A 10,004-nucleotide genomic window follows, 5' to 3' on the forward strand; every position below is an offset into this window, starting at 1 on the left:
AGCTGAAAAAGGCACAGGGTGTAGACAATGTCAATAATGAGCTTATCAAATGTCTCTTTCCATTAATACTAGATCATGTTGTCAAACTTTTCAATGATATATTGTCAATAGGCTATTTTCCTCCACAGTGAGCCCATTCAATAATTGTCCCTTTGCACAAAAAAGGTGACAAAACAGACCCAAGTAACTATCGTGGAATCGCTCAAAGTAGTTGTAATGGTAAATTGTTTTGCAAAATAATAGATAAACGAATTGTAGACTACCTACAACAAACCAACCAAATTGATATCTGTCAAGCTGGGTTCAGGCAAGGATTTAGAACAACAGATCACATATTTACACTAAAAACCCTGATTGATAAATATAAATGTAAAAAGAAAAAGGTCTATGCATGCTTTGTAGATCTCAAACGAGCATTCGATTCTGTTGATAGAAGCAAATTATTTAATAAAATTGCTCTTATGGGGGTTACAGGTAATGTTTTAAAAATAATCGAATTTTTATATGTTAATGTTACATATAGTGTTCAGACTGATAAAGGCATATCACAACCATTCCAATCAAACAGTGGTGTTCGCCAGGGCTGTATTTTATCTCCAACACTATTTACTATGTTTATTAATGACTTCCAAGAATATTTATGTAACATTGGAGATAAAGTATCACTAGACACAATGCGCTTAAGTCATCTACTTTTTGCAGATGATCTTCTACTTTTATCAGAAACCCCACATGGTCTACAACAGCTCCTTGATCAACTAGATATATATTGAAATGTCAACAATCTTACTATTAATTTAAATAAAACAAAAATTGTTATTTTTGGTGGCCAAAGTACAACAAATAAGCTTACTTGGCATCTCTCGGGCAATAAAGTCCCAGTTGTAACAAAGTATACACATTTAGGGGTTGACTTTACTCAAAATGGATATTTTAAAGAATGTTCCTAATCACTTTGGAGCAAAGGACTAGGTTGTTTTTACAAGATGCAGAAAGAATTCTAAAATGTTAACCTACCAGTAGACATTTCATGCCAGTTATTTAATTCTCTTGTTCAGCCTGTCCTTTTATATGCCAGTGAGGTTTGGGGTGCCCAGTTCATATCATTAAAATATTTGGAAACTTTCCTACCAGAGAGAGTGCTTTTAAAATTCTGTAAATCAACACTACAGGTTAATAGTCGTACCCATAATTGGGCCTCTAGAGCTGAGCTAGGTTTGTACCCACTCCTGTTGTCTGTGGTAAAAAGAATGTTACATTTTTACTCCCATATGCAAACTACGGACAACATTATTTTACAACATGCTTTGTCTGAATGCACAAGCCTTGAAAAGAAAAATATTGGTTGGCTTCACAAATTATATTATTACAATGGTGAGTTGAATCAAAAACGAAGCACTGTCAGTTATCCCATTCATCTTATAAATATAATTAAAACTAAGTATCACAATATTTTAAAAGAAAACCTTATAGCTCCAGCCAAAAGAGATGGATCCAGTAATAAGATGCGAACGTACAAATTATATAAACACAATATTCAACTAGAGCCATATTTATTACACTGTATACATCCAGAACACCGTAAAGCTTTTACTTCTCAGTGACCACAAATTAAAAATAGAGACTGGACACCATACAAAAACCTTCACTCCAGTGGAAGAACGTTTATGTGACCACTGCAATGTAATTGAAGATGAATACCATCATATCATAATGTGTAAGAAATATAATAGTCAACGTGTCAAATTATATGCATATCTAACTTTCCATAATTACCTATTTAAAAGTATGAGTATGCAAGAAAAAATTATATATATTATGCAAAACCAAAATCCAGCCAGTGCTGGTGCGTATGCAAATTTGTTCACGATTATACATGTATTGCCCATAATTAGTCCTTATTTAGTCATTATGTTTGTTTCTTGTTTATGCATATGTTTTGCATCCAGTTCCGTATGTGCAATACAGTTTTTATCTTTATCTTATCTTTTTACATACATACATACATATATCTATAAATAGAGGTTATTACCAGTGTTTTTCGATATCGTCAATATCATATATTAGGAAAAAAATTTATATTATGCGAGCCTCTGGCGAGCATAATACATTATTTTTATTCCTAATATATGATATTGACGATACCGAAATACACAAGGGTAATAATCTCTTTATCATATAATCTCAAGCTTAATACAACGTGTTTTTGTAAACTGTACACGCAACTTTAATTCCAGTCCGCCATTACTAGATATTCAAATGACGTAAGAATATGTGGCGCGGTGTATTTTTGAATGAAAATGATGTCAACTTTGAATGACGTCATTTTGGATGTCCTTACATCAAAATAAAGTTATGCCTAACGTTTTTTGTTTTGTGAACGTGGACAGCTTTCAGTGTCAAATTGCCATTGAAATGTTTTTATTTGATGACTATGAATGCATACGTCAATCATGGAGTGTCACCCAAGTACGTTTGCTTAAATGTCAATAAACCTAGTGCCGAGACCTCGACTAATTTACATCTAATTTGCAAAGTTATAAAATTTTCAAAGTATGTGATCTGAAAAATATCACATACTTTGATTGCACTGAAAATGTAAGATTGGTCTAGCGAAGTTTCTATAGAGGTTGGTCGAGTCATGTTCCCTCTAAGAAAAACAATATATATATATATATCTATAGAAATTTCGCTAGACCAATCCCTAGAATCTTCGCTCGCCAGTCTAGACCACATACCCTGTAGTTAAATCCCTGCATACGCACCTGCTCAGCCTTTTAATTTTCACAGAACTAGGGAGATTGAGAAGTCGCACTCCCCCAAAATTGGTTGTAAATGAAAAAGACGAGGGCAACACACATCCATAACAATTCAGTGACTCAGGTGATCTTGAATTATAACCCGTCATATGTAGTCTCTTACAATTATTATCATTTAATAAATTCCTCGTTCTCACAAATAAAGGAATGGGCCGCAGTAGTCAAATACAGTTAAAAATTCAGAAATATGTGTGTAAATTACATTAAAAGTCTTGAATGTGCTATCTAGATTATTCATTGACTCTTCTATAAAATATTAAATGAATGAATGAATGAATGAATGAATGAAATGCAATGAAATGAAATGAAATGAAATGAAATGAAATGAAATGAACTGAACTGAACTGAACTGAAATGAACTGAACTGAACTGAAATGAAATGAAATGAAATGAAATGAATGAATGAACAAACAACAAATACAAGTGTGGTATGTTCAAATGATAGACGTTATTTTGCATCCCTCAGACTGAATTAACGGGGATGCTTCCTTTGAAAAGCAAGCGATACGATACGCGCGTTTCCCCTGGAATCCGCCAATAAGTTAAACATAAGAATTAATAACATTTATTTCAATAACAAAGATTTACAAAGTCTGCTAGCGGTAATATTGAACTTTTGATAAATGTTTTGCTCTTTATGATAACTATGCGGCCCTGAAAACTGGGATTAATATACTAGTAGCCTATATGTAGATTTTGGCATACATTCATATTGATTTCATGGTGTAAAAGTGCACACAATTCAAACTCCTGAAACAAAATGTGCACACGAGGTGGATTTTGGACTGCTATGTATATTCAATGGGATGGGGTGTCGTCAGTGGTAAAGTGTTTACCTAGACGTGTCTGTGGGATGAAGTGTGGTCAGTGGTAAAGTGTTTACCTAGACGTGTCTATGGGATGGGGCGTAGTTAGTGGTAAAGTGTTTACCTAGACATGTCTGTGGGATGAAGTGTGGTCAGTGGTAAAGTGTTTACCTAAACGTGTCTATGGGATGGGGCGTAGTCAGTGGTAAAGTGTTTACCTAGACGTGTCTGTGGGATGAAGTGTGGTCAGTGGTAAAGTGTTTACCTAGACGTGTCTATGGGATGGGGCGTAGTCAGTGGTAAAGTGTTTACCTAGACATGTCTATGGGATGGGGTGTAGTCAGTGGTAAAGTGTTTACCTAGACATGTCTGTGGGATGAGGTGTGGTCAGTGGTAAAGTGTTTACCTAGACATGTCTGTGGGATGAGGTGTGGTCAGTGGTAAAGTGTTAACCTAGACATGTCTGTGGGATAGGCGTGGTCAGTGGTAAAGTGTTTACCTAGACATGTCTAAGGGATGGGGCGTAGTCAGTGGTAAAGTTTTTACCTAGACTGTCTAAGGGATGGGGCGTAGTCAGTGGTAAAGTGTTTACCTAGACATGTCTGTGGGATGAGGTGTGGTCAGTGGTAAAGTGTTTACCTAGACATGTCTAAGGGATGGGGCATAGTCAGTGGTAAAGTGTTTACCAAGACTTGTCTAAGGGATGGGGCGTAGTCAGTGGTAAACTGTTTACCTAGACATGTCTGTGGGATAGGGTGTAGTCAGTGGTAAAGTGTTTACCTAGACATGTCTGTGGGATGGGGCGTAAGTCAGTGGTAAAGTGTTTACCTAGACAAATCTGTGGGATGAGGTGTGGTCAGTGGTAAAGTGTTTACCTAGACATGTCTGTGGGATGAGGTGTGGTCAGTGGTAAAGTGTTTACCTAGACATGTCTGTGGGATGAGGTGTGGTCAGTGGTAAAGTGTTTACCTAGACATGTCTGTGGGATGAGGTGTAGTCAGTGGTAAAGTGTTAACCTAGACATGTCTGTGGGATAGGCGTGGTCAGTGGTAAAGTGTTTACCTAGACATGTCTAAGGGATGGGGCGTAGTCAGTGGTAAAGTTTTTACCTAGACTGTCTAAGGGATGGGGCGTAGTCAGTGGTGAAGTGTTTACCTAGACATGTCTGTGGGATGAGGTGTGGTCAGTGGTAAAGTGTTTACCTAGACATGTCTAAGGGATGGGGCATAGTCAGTGGTAAAGTGTTTACCAAGACTTGTCTAAGGGATGGGGCGTAGTCAGTGGTAAACTGTTTACCTAGACATGTCTGTGGGATAGGGTGTAGTCAGTGGTAAAGTGTTTACTTAGACATGTCTGTGGGATGGGGCGTAGTCAGTGGTAAAGTGTTTACCTAGACAAATCTGTGGGATGAGGTGTGGTCAGTGGTAAAGTGTTTACCTAGACATGTCTGTGGGATGAGGTGTGGTCAGTGGTAAAGTGTTTACCTAGACATGTCTGTGGGATAGGCGTGGTCAGTGGTAAAGTGTTTACCTAGACTGTCTAAGGGATGGGGCGTAGTCAGTGGTAAAGTGTTTACCTAGACATGTCTGTGGGATGAGGTGTGGTCAGTGGTAAAGTGTTTACCTAGACACGTCTAAGGGATGGGGCGTAGTCAGTGGTAAAGTGTTTACCAAGACTTGTCTAAGGGATGGGGCGTAGTCAGTGGTAAACTGTTTACCAAGACATGTCTGTGGGATGGGGTGTAGTCAGTGGTAAAGTGTTTACCTAGACATGTCTGTGGGATGGGGCATAGTCAGTGGTAAAGTGTTTACCTAGACATGTCTGTGGGATGAGGTGTGGTCAGTGGTAAAGTGTTACCTAGACATGTCTATGGGATGGGGCATAGTCAGTGGTAAAGTGTTTACCTAGATGTATCTATGGGATTGGGTGTAGTCAGTGGTAAAGTGTTTACCTAGATGTCTATGGGATGGGGTGTAGTTAGTGGTAAACCATTTACCTAGATAGGTCTATGGGATGGGGTGTAGTCAGTATTAAAATGTTTACCTAGACATGTCTATGGGATGGGGTGTAGTCCGTGATAAATGTTTACCTAGATGTGTCTATGGGATGGGGCATAGTCAGTGGTAAAGTGTTTACCTAGACGTGTCTATGGGATGGGGCGTAGGCAGTGGTAAAGTATTTACCTAGATATCTATGGGATGGGGTGTAATCAGTGGCAAACAGTTTACCTTGACATGTCTATGTGATGTGGTGTAGTCGGTGATAAAGAGTTTATCTAGACATCTATGGGATGGGCGTAGTCAGTGGTAAAGTGTTTACCTCGACGTCTATGGGATGAGATGTAGTCAGTGGTAAAGTGTTTACCTAGATGTCTATGGGATGTGGTGTAATCAGTATTAAAATGTTTACATAGATGTGTCTATGGGATGGGACGTAGTCAGTGGTAAAGTGTTTACCTAGACGTGTCTATGGGGTGGGGTGTAGTCAGTGGTAAAGTGTTTACCTAGACATGTCTATGGGATGGGGCATAGTCAGTGGTAAAGTGTTTACCTAGACGTGTCTATGGGGTGGGGTGTACTCAGTGGTAAAGTGTTTACCTAGACTTGTCTATGGGGTGGGGTGTAGTCTATGGGATGGGGTGTAGTCAGTGGTAAAGTGTTTACCTAGACGTGTCTATGGGGTGGGGTGTAGTCAGTGGTAAAGTGTTTACCTAGACATGTCTATGGGGTGGGGTGTACTCAGTGGTAAAGTGTTCACCTAGACTTGTCTATGGGGTGGGGTGTAGTCTATGAGATGAGGTGTAGTCAGTGGTAAAGTGTTCACCTAGACGTGTCTATGGGGTGGGGTGTAGTCAGTGGTAAAGTGTTTACCTAGATGTGTCTATGGGGTGGGGTGTACTCAGTGGTAAAGTGTTCACCTAGACTTGTCTATGGGGTGGGGTGTAGTCTATGAGATGAGGTGTAGTCAGTGGTAAAGTGTTCACCTAGACGTGTCTATGGGGTGGGGTGTACTCAGTGGTAAAGTGTTCACCTAGACTTGTCTATGGGGTGGGGTGTAGTCTATGAGATGAGGTGTAGTCAGTGGTAAAGTGTTCACCTAGACGTGTCTATGGGGTGGGGTGTACTCAGTGGTAAAGTGTTCACCTAGACTTGTCTATGGGGTGGGGTGTAGTCTATGAGATGAGGTGTAGTCAGTGGTAAAGTGTTCACCTAGAAGTGTCTATGGGGTGGGGTGTACTCAGTGGTAAAGTGTTCACCTAGACATGTCTGTGGGATGAGGTGTGGTCAGTGGTAAAGTGTTTACCTAGACACGTCTAAGGGATGGGGTGTAGTCAGTGGTAAAGTGTTTACCAAGACTTGTCTAAGGGATGGGGCGTAGTCAGTGGTAAACTGTTTACCAAGACATGTCTGTGGGATGGGGTGTAGTCAGTGGTAGTGTTTACTTAGACATGTCTGTGGGATGGGGCGTAGTCAGTGGTAACGTGTTTACCTAGACGTGTCTATGGAGTGGGGTGTAGTCAGTGGTAAAGTGTTTACCTAGACGTGTCTATGGGATGGGGCGTAGTCAGTGGTAAAGTGTTTACCTAGACGTGTCTATGGGGTGGGGTGTAGTTAGTGGTAAAGTGTTTACCTAGACGTGTCTATGGGGTGGGGTGTACTCAGTGGTAAAGTGTTCACCTAGACTTGTCTATGGGGTGGGGTGTAGTCTATGAGATGAGGTGTAGTCAGTGGTAAAGTGTTCACCTAGACTGGTCTATGGGGTGGGGTGTAGTCTATGAGATGAGGTGTAGTCAGTGGTAAAGTGTTCACCTAGACGTGTCTATGGGGTGGGGTGTACTCAGTGGTAAAGTGTTCACCTAGACGTGTCCATGGGATGGGGTGTACTCAGTGGTAAAGTGTTCATCTAGACGTGTCTATGGGGTGGGGTGTAGTCAGTGGTAAAGTGTTTACCTAGACGTGTCTATGGGATGGGGCATAGTCAGTGGTAAAGTGTTTACCTAGATGTGTCTATAGGGTGGGGTGTACACAGTGGTAAAGTGTTTACCTAGACTTCGTCTATGGGATGGGGCGTAGTCAGTGGTAAAGTGTTTACCTAGACGTGTCTATGGGGTGGGGTGTAGTCAGTGGTAAAGTGTTTACCTAGACGTGTCTATGGGGTGGGGTGTACTCAGTGGTAAAGTGTTCACCTAGACTTGTCTATGGGGTGGGGTGTAGTCTATGAGATGAGGTGTAGTCAGTGGTAAAGTGTTCACCTAGACTGGTCTATGGGGTGGGGTGTAGTCTATGAGATGAGGTGTAGTCAGTGGTAAAGTGTTCACCTAGACGTGTCTATGGGGTGGGGTGTACTCAGTGGTAAAGTGTTCACCTAGACGTGTCCATGGGATGGGGTGTACTCAGTGGTAGTGTTCATCTAGACGTGTCTATGGGGTGGGGTGTAGTCAGTGGTAAAGTGTTCACCTAGACGTGTCTGTGGGATGAGGTGTAGTCAGTGATAATAAACCATTTCGTGATGTGAGAGGAGTCACAATGTCAACCCCACTCAAAGATTATGATTAGCCAGATAAAGAGTGTATAGATACCCAATCAAGTATATTGCATACATTTTGTCCATTTTGAAACACAAAAGCCGAAACACAAACACTTTTATACAAAGTTTAATGTCTTATTAAGTGGAACAAACTGTCCCCCTCCTAGTCTCAAGAGGCAATCATCATGTACACTAATATTGTCATACAGTACAAAATAAATCTTTTGCTCATATACTGACTATACATTCACATTAAATATTACAATGAGCTCAGTACAAATAATTGAAAGGGGTAGATAAATTAATTCCACAAAGAACAAATATATTGGTTTAAAAAGCCTTAGGCCACATTAATGGACACTCGTTTCCACCACCTGCAATAAACAAACTCCATTCTTACTCATCTTATTATTATTTTTAGAACTTACATTTCTGTAACATATACATGTATAGTATTTAAATATTTGAAGTATTTAAATTTTCATAACATATACATAGTATTTAAATTTGTATAACATACATATGTGTATATAATTTGATAGCATGTACAAAAATATATGTACTTAAGTCAAAAATTAACAACTAATAATTTCTCTATCTGATGGAAAATTTCATATTTAACATACTTATTGAGACAAAGTTAAAAAAATTTCCTAAAGTGAAAGTTTGCAATTTGTGAAAAAAAGAGAGGTAAATAATAATTTTAAAAATCAATAAGAAATTTAGCTAGACCCAAAACTATCACAAAACATTCAAATAAAACTTATTTATACTACAAGCCCTCCATGGTTTTTCCCGATATAGAAATGCAGGATATCCACTTATTATAACTGTAATTTACTTACTGTAGTAATAATTAAATATCCAAATATTAAAATATAATTGAGATGTAAATATAGACATCAACATTTTGTTTTAGTTGCACATCCGTCATGAATTTTAAAACAGGATGTTACAGAAAAAAATAAAACATTAAAATACATACTGAAAATGCACATTATACGGAATTGTTCAATTACAAGATCAAAAGGCAAATACTACTTCCCATTCAGTTGTCTCATAAATAAATATTATACAAATAATGGCCAATGAACCATTCAACTAATAATTAATTTTAATTCTAACAGTGAGGAAAAAGCAGCATTTGTTTGGATCTATAATCCATGAGATTTAGTTTAATATTAGTGTGGGTTTTTGGTTGTTGTGGAATTTGCATCTAAAATTTTACTACATTCATTAGTTATGAAAGTCATTCAGTTTGTTAAACCGAGTGGGTGAGGGTTGAAGGAATGATCTCCCTTGGAGAATCCATACATTTTATTCCACTGAAGGATGTAGTATATCCTATAATTTCGATAGAAAAGTGCATACAAAAGATCTCTACCTAGACTAAGTGTTTAAATAACCATATGCTTTACTACTGATAGCTGTAGTTTAAAAAATGTGCTGAGGTGTCAAAAAACCATTAATTTTTGTTGTTCAATCCAGTATTAATACAAGTGATTGATTACAGCAACTGGCCGAACTGGAGCCAGTAACAGAACACCTATAGCCGGTAACAGAACACCTACAGCCGGTAACAGAACACCTATAGCCGGTAACAGAACACCTATAGCCCTTATCATAGGCATACATGCTCACATTTTTGTAGGGGGCAGTCTCATTCTTGCCTGAATTAAACAAAAATGCTTGCATCTGGTTAACATCATTTATTCTTATTAACATTTGTCAAACAGCTATTCAGGGATGTAAACAAATCACTGCACATTTTTTCATAGATTACAAATAATATTGTGATTAGAATGTAGGTAATACATAGTCAAAAGGTTTTAGACCAGCTCATTTTGCCTGA

Source organism: Gigantopelta aegis, chromosome 2, assembly GCF_016097555.1.
Source record: "Gigantopelta aegis isolate Gae_Host chromosome 2, Gae_host_genome, whole genome shotgun sequence".
In the NCBI taxonomy this organism is placed as follows: domain Eukaryota; kingdom Metazoa; phylum Mollusca; class Gastropoda; order Neomphalida; family Peltospiridae; genus Gigantopelta; species Gigantopelta aegis.